The 15,585-nt window shown below is 33.2% G+C and overlaps 1 gene segment (V, D, J or C); it reads left to right on the top strand.

The window, feature by feature from the left end:
- Positions 1 to 6,404: 6,404 nt before the first annotated feature.
- Positions 6,405 to 6,803, top strand: LOC308418324 (Ig heavy chain V-III region ABE-47N-like). The segment is given in 1 exon: positions 6,405 to 6,803.
- The last annotated feature ends 8,782 nt before the right edge of the window (positions 6,804 to 15,585 follow it).

The following is a 15,585-nucleotide window of genomic DNA, read 5'->3' as shown; positions in this document are numbered from 1 at the left end:
AGTTGCTCCCTATCGCCAAGACCATCTCCACCTCAGCGCCTTGGAATTCTCCTGGACTGGGAAAATGAACCTTTACTATAGGAAAGGCCTCTTTTCCCACTGATGCCAGATAATGCTATCTTCTGCTACATATGCATCCAGAGCTATCAGTCTCTCCATGTGTGCACACTAGATGATGTTTTAGTCACTGAGAGTTCTGGAGGTTTGGTTAGTTGATACTGCTATTCTTCCCATGGAATTGCAGACCCTTTTAGCTTCTTCTGTTCCTTCTCTAGCTCGTTCAATGGGGTCCCATGTTCAATCATATGGTTAGCTTCATGTATTTTCAACTGAATTTTAAAGACTATAAGGCTCTGCCTTAGTCAATCTATAGCGATATCATCATATATATGAATTATTTGTAGTTGATCTACTTCTTGAAAAATCCATGCACTTGTAGCATCAAAACACTGAAGAAGTAGAAACAACCATCAAAAAGCTCCCAACCAAAATAAACAAACAAAAAACAAACAAAAACCAAAAACAAAACAAAAAAAAAAAAAAAAAAAAAAAACAAACAAGACCAGAGTTATTTAGTGCAGAATTCATTCAGACCTTCATAGAAGACTTAATACCAATACTCTCACATTAATTCAGGTACATTGAAACTATTAGAAGAGAATGTAGGGAAAACCTTAGAACACATAGGAACAGGAGAAAATTTCCTGAACAGAACACCAATGGCTCTAAGGTCAAAGATTGACAAATAGGATATAATGAGATTGTAAACATTCTGTAAGGCTAAGAACACTGTCAAGAAAACAAATAGCAGCCAACAGATTGGAAAAATATCATTACCAACCCCAATCTGATAGAGGCCTAATATCCAATGTATATAATGAACACAAGAAGTTACACACCAGAGAATCAAACAATCTCATGGGGTACGAAGCTACACAAAAGGTTCTCAATTGAAGATTATCGAATGGCTGAAAAGTGTCTAAGGAAGTGCTACACACCCTTAGTCATCAGGAAAATGAAAATCAAATTAACTCTGAGATTCCAGCTCACACCAGTCAGAATAGCTAAGATCAAAACTTCAGATGACAGCAGATACTGGCAAGAATGCAGAGAAAGAGGAACACTTCTAGACTGTTGGTGGTGTTGCAAACTGCTACAACCTAATGGAAATAAGTCTGGCAGTTCCTCATAAAATTGGACATATTACTACCTGAAGACCCAGTTATTCCACTTCTGGGCATATAGCCCAGAGATGCACCAACAGAGAACCAAGACACAGGCACCACAATGTTCATAATAACCCTATTTATAAAAGCCAGAAGCTGGAAAGAACCCAGATGTGCCTCAGTAGATGAATGGATACAAAAATTGGGGTATATCTACACAATGGAGTACTACTCAGCTATCAAAAATAATGAATTTATGAAATTCCTTAGAATATGGATTCATCTAGAGAATGTAATTCTGAGTAAGGTAACTCAGTCACGAAAGAACAGACATAATATTCAGTCACTGATAATTGGATACTAAAACCAGAAAGCTCTGAACAACCCAGAAACAATTCACAGATTAAGTGAAGCTCAAGAAAACCGAAGGGAAAGAAAAAGAAAGAAAAAAAATCCAATACTCTCCAAAAAATTTAAAAAATAGGAACAGAGGCAATTCTAGCCAACTCATTCTTCGAAGCTACAATTATGCTCATTCCTAAATCACACAATGTCCCTACAAAGAAATACAATTTTGGACTAATATCCCTCAATAAAATTCTTGCAATGTAAATCCAAGAACTCATCAAAACATTATTTACTATGGTCAGATAGGTTTTATCCCAGAGATGCATGGATGGTTCAATATATGAAAATCAAACAATGTTATCTAATTTGCAAACACATTCAAAGAAACCAAACAATTATTTCTCTAGGTGCTGATAAAGCATTTAAAAGAATTGAACACCCATACATGTGAAAATTTTGGAAGATCAAATATCCAAGGAACCTGCTTAAACATAATAAAAGAAATATATAGCAAAGCAGTAGTCAACATCGAAGAAAATAATGAGAAACTTGAAGCAATTGTACTAAATCAGGGAATAGAAAAGGCTGTCTACTCTCTACCTACCTATTCTGTATTGGACTTGTAGCATTAGCCAGAGCAGGAAGAAAACAACAACAGTAAAAAAAAAAAAAAAAAAAAAAAAAAAAAAAAAAAAGTAAAAGGGATAAAAATTGGAAAGAAAGAAGTCAAAATATCAGTATTTACAGATGATATAGTGTATTCAAGTGACCCCAAAAATTCCATCAGGAAACGTTTTCAGATGATAAACACCTTCAACAAAGAGGGTGGATATAAAATTAACTCAAGCAAATGTGTATCCTTCCACTACTCAAAGGACAAATAGGATGAGGAAGAAATTAGAGAATCAGTCCCCTTCAAAGTAGCCACAATAATATAAAATACATTGTGGTTACCCTAACCATGCAAGTGAAGGATCTGTATGACAAAAAAAAAAAAAAAAAAAAAAAAAAAAAAAAAAAAAAAAAAAAAAAAATTTAAAAAGATCTAAAAGATGGGAAGATCTTTTATGTTCATGGATTTAAAGTATCAAGAGTGTAAAAATGGCCTTCTTGGCTAAGACAATTTACAAATTCAATGTAATCCCTAACAAAATTCGAACTCAATTCTTCATAAATTCATAAAGTGTAATTTGTAAAATCATTTGTGCTAAAAAAAAAAAAAAACAGATAGCAAAAGACATTATCAACAATAAAAAAGAACCTTCTGGGAAAATAACCATTTATCCCTGACAACTAACTGTAGTATAGCTCACTTGTGATAAATCTGCCTAATAATAGTACAGAGATAGGCAGGTATACTAATAAAATAGATTAGAAGACCCAGAAATGAATCCGTACACCTATGGTCACTTCATCTTTGACAAAGGAGCTAAACACATTCAATGGAAAAAGTAAAGACTTTTTAACAAATGGTGCTGGTGCAACTGGCAGTCAGAATGCAGAAAAATGCAAATTGAACACTTCTTATCTCCTTGTACAAAGCTCAAATCCATGTAAATCAAAGACCCCCACCTAAAACCAGGTACACTGAACCTCAGATAACAGAAAGAGGAGGAAAGCTTAGAAAACATGAGCACAGGGGAAATATACTGAACAGAACACCTATGGCTTATTCTCTAAGATCAGGAATAGACAAATGGGGCCTCATGAAAGAAATGCTTCTGTAAGGCCAAGGACACTGTCAAAAGGACAAAAGGGCAACCAACAGATTGGGAAATGACCTTTACCAATCCTACATCTGATAGAGGGAAGGTATTCAATATATACAAAGAAATCAAGAAGTTAGACTCTAGAGAATCAAATAATCTTATTAAAATTGTGTACAGAGCTAAACAGAGAATTCTCAACAAAGGAATATCAAATGGCGGATAAGTACCTGAAGAAATGATCAACATCCCTAGTCATCAGGGAAATGCAAATCAAAACCACCCTAAAATTCAACCTCACACCAGTAAGAATGGTTAAGTTAAAAAATAAGATAACTGCAGACACTGGCAAGTATGTGGAGAAATAGGAACACTCCTACACTGTTGGAGGGATTGTAAACAAAAACAATTACTCTGGAAATCAGTTTTGCAATTACTCAGAAAATTTGACACAGTGCTTCCTGAGTACAAAGGTATACCTCTCCTGGGCATATACCAAAAATTAGCTTCAACGTCTGACAAGAACCCATGCACAACAATGTATATAGCAGCCTTATTAGCAGTATTCAGAAGCTGGAAGGAACCCATATATCCTTCAACAGAGGAATAGCTACAGAAATTGTTGTATATTTACACTACATAATACTACTCAGCTATTCAAAACAAGAGTTCATGAAATTCGTAGGCGAAAGGATTGAACTTAAAGGTATCACCATGTGTCTGGTAACCCAGGCAATAAACAACACTCGTGGTAAGCACACACTTAAGAATGGATACCAACCTCCCTTCAAAAAAAAGTTTGGAATACCAATGAAACCATCAACACAACTTATGAAGCATAAAAGGAAAGAAGACCAGAATGTGGATGACCCTGTCCTTCTAAGAAGGGAGAACAAATCAGGGGAGGAAATACAAGGTAAAAGAGAGGAGAAGGGACTTAAAAAAAGATCTACAGAGATTGGCCTCCTAGAGAACAACGATATATGCAGCCAGCAAACCCAAGCATTATTGCTGATTCCAAGTAGTGTTTGGTGGCAGGAAACGGAAATGTAATGTTTTCTCAGAGGCTCTCCCAGAGTCATATAGATAGAGATGAGGATTCTTGCAGCTAAACCTCAGACTGAACATGGAGACGCCAATGAAAGAGCTAGACAAAGGAATGAAATAGCTGAAGGTCTGCAACCACAAGTGAAGAACATCATCAACAGTCAAGGCAATATGTTGGAGAGGATGATTCATAGAGGAAGCATCTTCATAAAGGCAAGTTAACAGAGAGTTGGGGGTGAGTGAGGTGAGTAATGTGAGAGGTTATAAAATTTCAAATGTAAATATAGGGAATATACATTAAAATTAAAAAAGTTCTAGCTTTAATATATCACAGTGAGCTGTTTATCTGTTCCAATTAAATATTGTACATGGAGTCCCAGTGTATCTACATTAGCTTCTCTTACTCTAGAATTGGATATTTTTCTGTGATTGTAGTGAGAATATTTCCTATGTATTATGTGGAATAGTCTTTTCTATATTTAACACCATCTCAATACAAATATTGTATAGGCTTCCTAATATTTTTTTCAAAACATTCCAATATTTTACTCTTATACATTTTCAAACATTTCCTAAATGGTGATTAATATGTGACACTGTAAATTTAAGTTATCTGTTTTAACATGAATGCTCAGTTTTTGACATAATTCCTCCTATTCTTCTGAAATACCATGGAGGCTGGTTTTGTTGTTATCAAGATTCCTTCTTAGAATTTGATCATTCTGTGATACATTAGCATATTTTTCTTTATGAATCTTTTAATACCTTTGATTTCTTTCACATTTTATTCAACTCTTTTGAAAGAGTTATTGTTTATAAAAATATTGTAATTTTTAGGTAATATTCCTGTAAACTGAATTGCTTGAACAAGTTATAACCATTATTTGAAATTCTATCAAAATTTTTTAGACCATTAATGTGTCTTTTACATGTCTAAGTGTAAAAACAATCACTAGAAGCTCTATAGAGTATAAAAAGGAGTAGTCTGCACACATGAGTCTTTTTACTGACTTCATAAGAAATTGTGTTTCTTTCCACTTAATATAAATTTCTTCAAATGATGTATGCTATATAAGCTATGATATTTTGCTATCATGACATCCATTCCTAAAAAAGCAAATCTTTTTTTTTTAATTTATTTTAAAGAGGGTATGTTGAAATGTGCAAAGAAGACATTTAAGGATAAATTAGAGCAAATATGATGTTTCTGAATTTGCATGAACAATAACCTAGAAGCAGTGGGACAATCTAAGACATTATGATGGGATGAGGAAGGAGGACATCATTAGAAGGGCTAAGTGGTAAACACAGAAAGTCATTGTGTTTTTCATTGATCTCAGTAATAGCACATAGTATCTATATTTATATAATGAGGTTATTTTGCTTTTGAAAACTTATATTTTAACTTTATACATAACATATTACTCCTGAGCTGAAGTTTCAGTCACACTAAATTCCTGAAATATAATATATGCATTTATGATTTTGTAAATATTAAACAGTTAGCCTTTTTATTTTTATATTTTCAGCTTTTAAAATTTTCTGTAAATTCATTTCATAATTTCTCTGAAGAAGGAGATCACATGTGTAAAGTAGAATACAGTTACAAAACATACTTTGTTAATTAATATAAATTCCTACTATTTAGTATTTATTCTTACATTTTCTGTTTCATCTGGATAAATGACATCATAAATTAAAGTGTTAATCAAATGTATCATTCTTCTAATACATTGCTTTACTGGAAATGAACAGAATACTGTTGACATGTAAAAAAAATCTCTAAAAGTTAGATGTGTCCTGGGAAGCTTACTTATTCTTTGAGGCTACAAATGCTGCTTCATTCCTTATTTCTTCTTAGACATTTAAAAGATTCACGTTCCCTATATGCTCGCATAGCTGAGGGTATATTATAGCAGGAAGACATGCAAATAGGGTTCTACTCAGTTCCTGAAAATAAGCACTGATCTTCACCTTATTAAAGAGACGCCCATCTCTGAATTCACAGGTCTTCTCCTTCAGTGGTCAGTCCTGAACACAGAATATCCAGCATGGAGTTGAACCTAAGCTGGGTTTTCCTTGTTACACTGTTGAAAGGTAATCGATACATAAGAAGATATACCGAGTGTGTGAATGGATGGAAATAGGAGGGTCAGTGAGTATTTGTGACAGTTTACTGACTGGAGTCTCTGTGTTTGCAGGTATCCTGTGTGAGGTGCAGCTGGTGGAGACAGGGGGAGGCTTGGTGCAGCCTGGGAATTCTCTACGACTCTCCTGTGCCACCTCAGGATTCACTTTCAGTTCAGCTTGGATGTACTGGGTTCGCCAGTTTCCAGAGAAGAGGTTCCAGTGGGTTGCTAGAATTAAAGACAAATCTAAAAATTATGCCACAGACTATTCAGAGTCTGTGAAAGGCAGATTCACCATCTCAAGAGATGATTCCAAGAGCAGCGTTTACCTGCAGATGAACAATTTAAAAGAGGAGGACTCTGCTATTTATTACTGTACTAGGCACAGTGAGGGACCATCAGTGTAAACCCAGACAAAAACCTCCCTGCAGGAACGCTCAGTACCTGTAGAGGGCGCAGAGCTCACATGAATATCTGAGTCAGTGCAGTGTCAGGTTTGGACATAATTGACTGCTGTCTCTAAGGTTTGTTGTCTGGCCATCTAATGAATGACTCTTCAGAATGCTCTCTATATAGGCTTGGTACATTTTTTAATTGAACAACTTTATTTTAAAAAACAAAGATAAATGTGCAGATTTAAGCATTTTTGCATAAAGTATACAAATATACTTCTGTCAGTGCTTCTTTTTTTTTTTTTTTTTTTTTTTTTTTTTAAGTTTTGATAGTGTGCCTTAAAATCTTACTAGCTACAATGAGCACAAAGTACATGTAAAACAAGATTTAACCTGGAATTAGTCAAAGTTATCTTGGTGGGTAATTTTTTAACAGTTAATTGTATTCTCTACTTAAACAAAAACAGGCACACACACACATAAACTAATTCACACAAATATTATTCTCACTGAGTTGAAACTAAAGAAAGTCTGAAACTCTCCTCTAATTTTAGAACGGAATTTACTGAAATCTACAGAGTCAAATGCTTAGTGAAATCTGTGTTGGTGATGCTGCTTTTGCTGAAGAGTTAGGGAAAATTCTCAGTGGTTTTCAGGTTATGTAAAGTAATTGAGGACAGCACTCTGTCATTTCTACACCTTAACAGCTCTCAAACATTACTTGTTTTCCTGAAACTAAGCACATATGTTTCAAATCTATCTTAATTTATTTTAGATGATTTAGTTACTTCATCTATATCTATTATTTCTTTTTAAATATTTTATCAGATATTCTTTGTATTTACATTTCAGTTGCTATCCCCTTCACTCCCAATTCCTTCCTCCCTTATACTCCATATGTGTCCATGAAGATTTCCCTATCCCAACAATCTCAGTGCCTTGACATTTCTCTGCACTGGGAAAATGCACATTCACTGAACCCAAGGCCTCTTCTCCCACTGATGCCAGACAGTGCTATCTTCTGCTACATATGCAACTGGAGCCTTGATTCTCTCCATGTGTGCTCACTGGTTGATGTTTTAGTCCATGAGAGTTCTGGATGGTATGGTTAATTGATAATGTTATTCTTCCCATCTGGTTGCAGAGCTTTTCAGCTCCTTCAGTCCTTTCTCTAGGTCCTTCATTGTGGACCACATGTTTAGTCTCATGGTTAGCTACAAGCATCTTCTACTATGTGTGAAAGAATATAAGGATCTACTATAGTCACTCTATATCTATTTTGTCATTTATGTATATGACTTTTTGGTTGTTGTTGTTCCTCTAGAATAACATTTAACCTGTATTATCAACAATCACAGGAGCCACATTAGTTAATTCAGCTGAGGATCAGGTTCTATCTCTTGCAGAGAGTTGCAGAACACTGTTGGGCATGTTTATTACTAGTTTTCCTGACCAGTTATTCAATTTACTGATATAGAAACTATTATAAACTGAAAATATATGGAAATATGTAAACCTCTGATAGATCTATATATTATTATTATACAGATGAAGTACTTACAGTTTTCTGTTCTGCCATCATGTGTTATTTTGGAAAGAGTGATAGGGGAGTCTTCCACTGAGCAGTGAGCAGGAGAGTTCAGGGTCCATGTCTCTGTCAGATATGTGGACCCACAGCCTGAAAATTACCTGTCAAATACTGAACTGTCTGTCCTTGAACACTGTTCTTTGGGTTGCTTGTTTATCTAAAAGTATCCTCTAATATTATGACTAGACATACAGTAAAGCAGACAGTAATTCTTTCTATTTTTAATCTTATGTCATTGTGGTAGGAAACAGGTACGGCTATTGAACAATGATTTCGGTAAGAATACATGTAGCTCACAAAATGTATGCTTAACTCCTCCATCCCTTTATCCATGATTCTTTTAGACAGTTATGAAAACCATTAATTAATTGTACACATCAGTTATTGAATAACACCAGGCTCAGCATGAAAAAAAAAAAAAAAAAAAACAGCCTGGTCCTTATTTACAGTATAATGAGAGTTAATATGTGTGAATTGAATCTCTCTGATCTACTTAGAATTCCTGCTGACTGTGTTTCTTCAGTCACACCATTGAGAAAGCCCAGAAGTATTTAATGATTTGAGAGATCATGAAGGATCTGTGAACAACAGCAAAGACATTGAACCTTAGAGCCTCCCAAAAAATTTGATAATAATAGACATTTACATCAAAATTGTCTCAGATATACACAACTGCAATTTAACCATAAAAAAAATAACAAAATCCCATAGAATTTCAATAATGAAAATAGCTAAAATTATGTAACATAGTGTCAAATACATATAACATGTCAAGGAACGCATGTATTTACTGAAATGAAAAATTTAGCAGAACCAAGACCCAGATCAGTGTGAAATAAATCTTACAATTTATTTTTAACAATTCTGAGTGGGTACAAAAGAATAATACTCTTCACTGAATACCAGCACTAGTTTGACATCTCTTGATAATTTGTTCTCAACATATCTCTGCAATGAGGATCTGTACGGTAGATTTAACCCTTAAGATGAGAAACAAAGCCTCATTGTCAAGGGCATGGGTGATGTTATTCCAAGGTGTAAGGATGACTTCATTATACAGGTATAAATTACATCTGTGTCTAGGTTGCAGTATTTTATTGCTGGGAATAATTTACATTTTCTATGGCTAGTGTGCCCACTAGATGTTACTGAATGAATCACCCAACATATGTTTGCTTTAGGACTGATTCCATGGGAGTTAGTCTATTTCCACATTACTCTGGTTCTAAAGAATCTACTTCCTGACAGCTCAGTGACCTTGGAAAAACATGATCACTAGTGTTTTACTAAAGGGACATAGCAATGCAAATCTCTTAATGCCTTTCTGCTGTATTCATACATAATGTTAATATATGACTTACCAAAAAAAAATCCCTCCTGGAGTAGATGGGAACAGGAAATAAGACTCAATTGAAGGACACTGAGGAAAACTGACCTTTTGAAAAACTGAGGACTAAGGCACATGCAAACTCAGAAACTGTGACAACATGCAGAAGGCCAGAAATGATAACAGTGCTGTGGGTAGAGGTCGACACAGGCCACTGTCCCTCACCCAGAGGTTACCTCCAAATGTTAAGCAAAGCAAGGATGATTATTAATTCCAATAGAATCTCACTGATTATAAAAAAAACATTCTTATTATAAAAACCCATGCCCATTATGAGGTAAACAACATAAAACCTGATAAGTAACATATTTTCTCTCATAAATTATATCAGAGAAGTTTCTTTACTTATAGGTCTTTTGCTTACATATTATGATTTCAAGTTTTGTGCTTCTATGAGGTTTCTCTGTATGAAAATGTAAAGAATTCTGTGTCTATATGAGGTCTTCTTTTCTGCTTTCTTGGGTCTTGTTTTATTGGTACCTTTGCCTCACTGAAATGAGTATGTGTTTTTATTACTATATCTTGATTTATGGTATTATTTTTAAAGGTCTATTTATTTCCTACTGGGAGAAAGCAAGATGGTATGTAGGATTAGTTTGTGTGATATAAAGAAGAACAGAGTAGAGATTGAAGAAATACAACAAAATATATTTAATATAAAACCATATTTTCAATAAAAAGTAACTTTTAATTGTTTAACATAATTATAATAGTAAAACCTAATACTCTATATTCCCATGCATTTTGTTAGGCTTACTGTAGCAGGCATAATTTCTATTATTTCCATTCTTATGAAAGGCCTTAAGCCCAATCAGACAACTGATCTTCCAAAGGCAAAGGAGCCAGTACTACATTTTGAGAACCTTTCACAGCGACAGCCCTTGTTCTTCAAAGGTTTCATGGCTTGATGGTCTACTGATATCTTCAGTGCACTACCAATTTCTACAGTGGCTTCTAGTGTTAGGATAGTTTGTCTTTAAATTGAAAGGCTTCCATGTCTGTTCCAAACAGAATCCTTTAAGTTTCTGATAACATCAAATGATATCTGCAACAATGAGAACTTACCTTCAACTTCTTGAACAAAATGGATGTCAAAGTACCTCTCTTATCCATAAATCTTTAATAATAGAGGTTATTTAATGAAATAAAAATTTGGAGATATAATTGACAAATAAGAAACTCTATGTTTTGTGTTCTTTTCTTTTCTAGATTACTATGTTCACTTCAATATTTGCAATTACAATCCATTAAATTACACATATTATAACAGCTTTTTATACCTTATGTAGATAGGATTATATATATATATATATATATATATATATATATATATATATATATATATATATATCATTATGAATTACTAATCAGTAAAAGTATGTATAGTATATAGTTTGTTCCAATTGATAGATAATCTGCATAGACAGATTATGTACATGTAAATGTAACTTTATACCTCTTACAATGCTAAGTATTGTGATTATATAACAAGCCTTGATTCAGCATGTTGATGTAATAATACATTTTCATATTTTTTGAAGTTTTCTTTGCTACTTTCATATATGAAATTTGATTTATGACTATTAACCCTTTTTTATTATGTTGACCAGTAGGAATTTGCCTACAACATGGCTAAAAAATTCATTTCTTTTTTTTAAAATAAAACCATAGTCCATGTGAGGAAAATTAATCTGCTATCCATGCTATCCCTCTCTTTACGTATCCACTTGTTTGCTTATGGGGAAAGGACACACAGAGACATTTGCATTGCTCAGGAAAATCATCCCTGTCATGATCCAGCAGTTTTGACAGAGAATCCCAGCCTTGGAAGCCCAGGTCTTTCAGTTCTGTGAACAGCACTCACAGTGATCATCAGTCAGTAGGAAAGCAGGGCTTTACTATGTTCTAGGATACAGATGTCTTACTTAGTAGGTTGCAATTACCATGGTAAAACATCATGATGAAAGCAAATTCCAGGGAAAAGTCCATCACTGAGAAATGTCAGGAGAGGAAATTCTAAAAATTTATGGAGAGACCATTGAAGAATTTTGTTTTCTTGTTTGTTTACATGGCATAATAAGCCTTGTTTTTAACAACTCCCAATACCACAAATACAGGAGTGTTGCATTCAGATAGAAAGGGCATATCACCTTCAATCATTCATCAATAAAATGCCTTATAACATTTCCATTTAGACAATCTGCTGAAGTATTTTCCCATTGAGGTTGACTCTTCAATGAAGACTCTAGCCCTCTTTAAGCTGACATTAAAAGTTCCTGACACATTAGACAATTTTGAAGAAAATTTCATGTGCTGCTGAGAAGAATGTGTTCTCAAGTGTTTTGGGTGATGTTAGGTGGAAGTTTCTAAGTTACATGACATTCACACACAGTCACATCCTTAACATTACTCTCTGCTTTTGCTCTAGCGGCTGTCTTTTAATCATAATAGGTATACTTTTTTGATGTGTATTTAAAAATGTCCTGAGCAGTTTTGGAATCTTACATGTGTCTGAGAAAACTTTATTTATCCTTTCTTAATATCTTTGGATTTACATCAATTATTTTACATATTAGAAGATTTTTTTATTCCACTTGATTGGGGTACTTTTTCCAGTCTTTAAAAAAAGATGATATGTGCTGTGATGATGAGATGTATTTCCAAAGCAGCAACATAAATAATCTTATTTTGTCTGCATTTGTTACTTTAGAAACTAGACCATTAATACAAAGTGTTGTTACTAGAAGGAATGTCAATTAATCCTGTCATTTTTTTTTTTATTTGTGGCGATATCTTAAAACTTGGGCTTAACTGTTCTAGACCTGGTTACTTAATATCTGAAACAATGAGTGTCTTTGTTTTCTTCATTTTAATATTTATATATTTTTCATGCGATGTGATAGTGATAATATACATTTTTACCCATCTTTAATATAAAAATTTATATTTTCCTCCATTTTTCACAGGTAATATATAACTGTCTGTGTTAGTTTGAAATATTCAGGTGTTACTAGGATGAACCTGCTTTGGTAAGTGACTTTCCCTTTACTGTATAATTTAAAATCCTGTTTTAAACATATATTTTTAAAATGTTCTATTTTTAACATGTTACAGGGACCTCCTGATCTGTACCAATTAAGTGTTTTACTTGGACTCCAGAGTGTATCTAGATAGACATCTTTTATTCTAGCTTTTGAATTTTTTTTGTAATTGTAGTGACAATATTCCTTATGTTATGCTGATGTAGTCTTCCCTTTATTGAATACCAGTACTATACAAACATCATATTGATTTCTTAATGGTGCTCCAAACATTCCAATATTTTACTCTTACATATTTTTTTTTTATTTTTACATTTGTGACTAATACGTCACTATATAACTTTAAGTTATATGTTTCAGCATAGATGTTTAGTTTTTTGAAATGCTTCATTTTATTCTTGTGACGTTCCCTGGAGCAGGTCTTTTGAAATTACTAAGATTCCTTTTGTTTAGAATTTGATCATTCATCTCCATTGGATTTTATTTTTTGGTAATGAAAATATTGTACTCTTAGACAATATTCATATATACTTTGACTTGTTTGAACAATTTTTAACCATTCTTTGAAACTCTTTCTGTTGAAATCCATGCATGTTAATGTAATTATCCATCACTTCTCTGGGAGTACTAACTTTGCAATGGGCATGGATTGCATACAAGGTTATTTATGTTACATATGTTTTTATAAGATTAGTTTTGGTTTAGGTCCAAGAGTTTTCAATTAAATTACATAACTTACCTTTAAATCAGGATAGTTTGTTTTTTTCCAATCTATTCTAGATAATTAGTGTGTCTTTTTCATGTGTAAGTACTTTAACAATTACTAGAAGCACTAGAGAGTGTAAAAGAGGAGAATGTGCACATGTTTGTGTTTTTACTTAGTTTATAAGAGATTCTGGAGAAGTGTAGAGTACTATCTGAAAATCCAGCTATTCCACTTCTGGCCATATACCCCAGAGACGCTCCAATATACAACAAAGACACGTGCACCACAATGTTCATAGCAGCTTTATTTATAATAGCCAGAAGCTGGATAGAACCCAGATGTCCTTCAGTAGATGAATGGATACAAAAATTGTGGTACATTTACACAATGGAGTACTACTCAGCCAACAGAAACAATGACTTAACCAAATTCTTAAGAAAATGGTTGCATCTAGAGAATATCATCCTGAGTGAGGTAACCCAGTCACAAAAGAACAGACATAATATGCAGGCACTGATAGTGGGATGCTAATCCCAGAGGCTCAGACTGCCCCAGAAACAACTCACTGACTGTGTGAAGTTCAAGAAAAAAAAATAGCAAAACAAAACAACAACAACAAAAAAAAAACCCATTTTGCTCAATCTTTCAACACCAAGAAAACTTTGACTAATTCCGGATTACATCCTGTTTTACATGTACTTTTTGCACATTGTAACTAGTAAGACCTTAATGCAGAGTATCAAACCTTAAATAAAGAAGAAAAAAAAAGCCAAGCAATGACAAAAATGTATGTGTATACATTTATGCAAAAATGTTTAAAATTTTTTCTTTTATCTTTGTTTTTGAAAATAAAGTTAAAAAAAGAAATTCTGCTTGTAATCACTTAAAATAATTTTGTCATTGATGTACTTTTTATACAATATAATGTTTTGTTTACATGATTTTCATTCCTAAGAAAGAAATCTTTTGTTAATAAAAAGTCTTGGAATTTTACATAAAATTATAAAATCTGAAAAAAAGTACTGACAAAAATGTATAATTTTAAGCAAAAAATGTTTAAAATCTGTACATTTATCTTTGTTTTGTAAAATAAAGTTGTTTTAAAAAAATTAAAAAAAATTAAAAAAAAGTCTTGGAATGTGCTAAGATAACATTTTAGCATAGATTAAAATAATTATGACATTCCCGAAGTTGCATGAACATTAAAGTAGAAGCTGTGGGAACAATCAAAGACATCATACAGGACGAGGAAGGAGGTCATGATTAGAGGGCTGAAGTGGTAAACACAGAACTGCAGTGTGTTTTTTATTGATCTCTGAGTAATATTAGATAGTATTTATATTTATATAATGCAGTTAGCTTCTTTGGAGGGCTGATTTTTGAGCTTCATACGTAATATGTTATACTCCTGAGCTACAGGTTCAACCATAATAAATTACTTAAATTACATGTAGGCATTTATGATTTTCTGAACCTCACACAATGCAGTTTTGAATTATCATATTCTATATGTTTGTGATAATCCCATATTAATTTATTATATAATTTTTTGAAGAAAGAATTAAAGTTTCACAAGTACAATAGGGTAAGGTGATAAAACAAATATTGCTAATAATATAAATTTACACTAAATAATGTTTCATTTCTTACACTTTCTGTTTTGTATAGGTACATGATATAGTCAATTAAGATGTTAATCAAACGTATAATTCTCCTAATGTATTTCTTTACCTGAAATTATCAGATTACTGTAGGTACGGAAACATGTCTCTACAACTTAGTTGTGTCCTGGGCATCTTAGTAATACTTTGATGCTACAAATGCTACTTCTGCTCTTATTTCTTCTTAGACACTGAAAAGATTCAGGATTCCTCTAAGGATCACACATCGCAGGTTATAAAATAGCAGGAACACATGCAAATAATGTTCTACTCAGTTCCTGAAAATCAGCACTGACTTTCACCTTATAAAAGAGATACTCATGTCTCCATTCACAGGTCTTCTCCTTCAGTGATCATTCTGGAACACAGAATATTCAGCATGGAGTTGGGCCTGAGTTGGGTTTTTCTTGTTGC

The sequence above is a fragment of the Micromys minutus genome, assembly GCF_963924665.1.
Source record: "Micromys minutus genome assembly, chromosome: 1".
Taxonomy (NCBI): Eukaryota; Metazoa; Chordata; class Mammalia; order Rodentia; family Muridae; genus Micromys; species Micromys minutus.
This window is presented reverse-complemented; position numbering and strand designations above follow the sequence as displayed.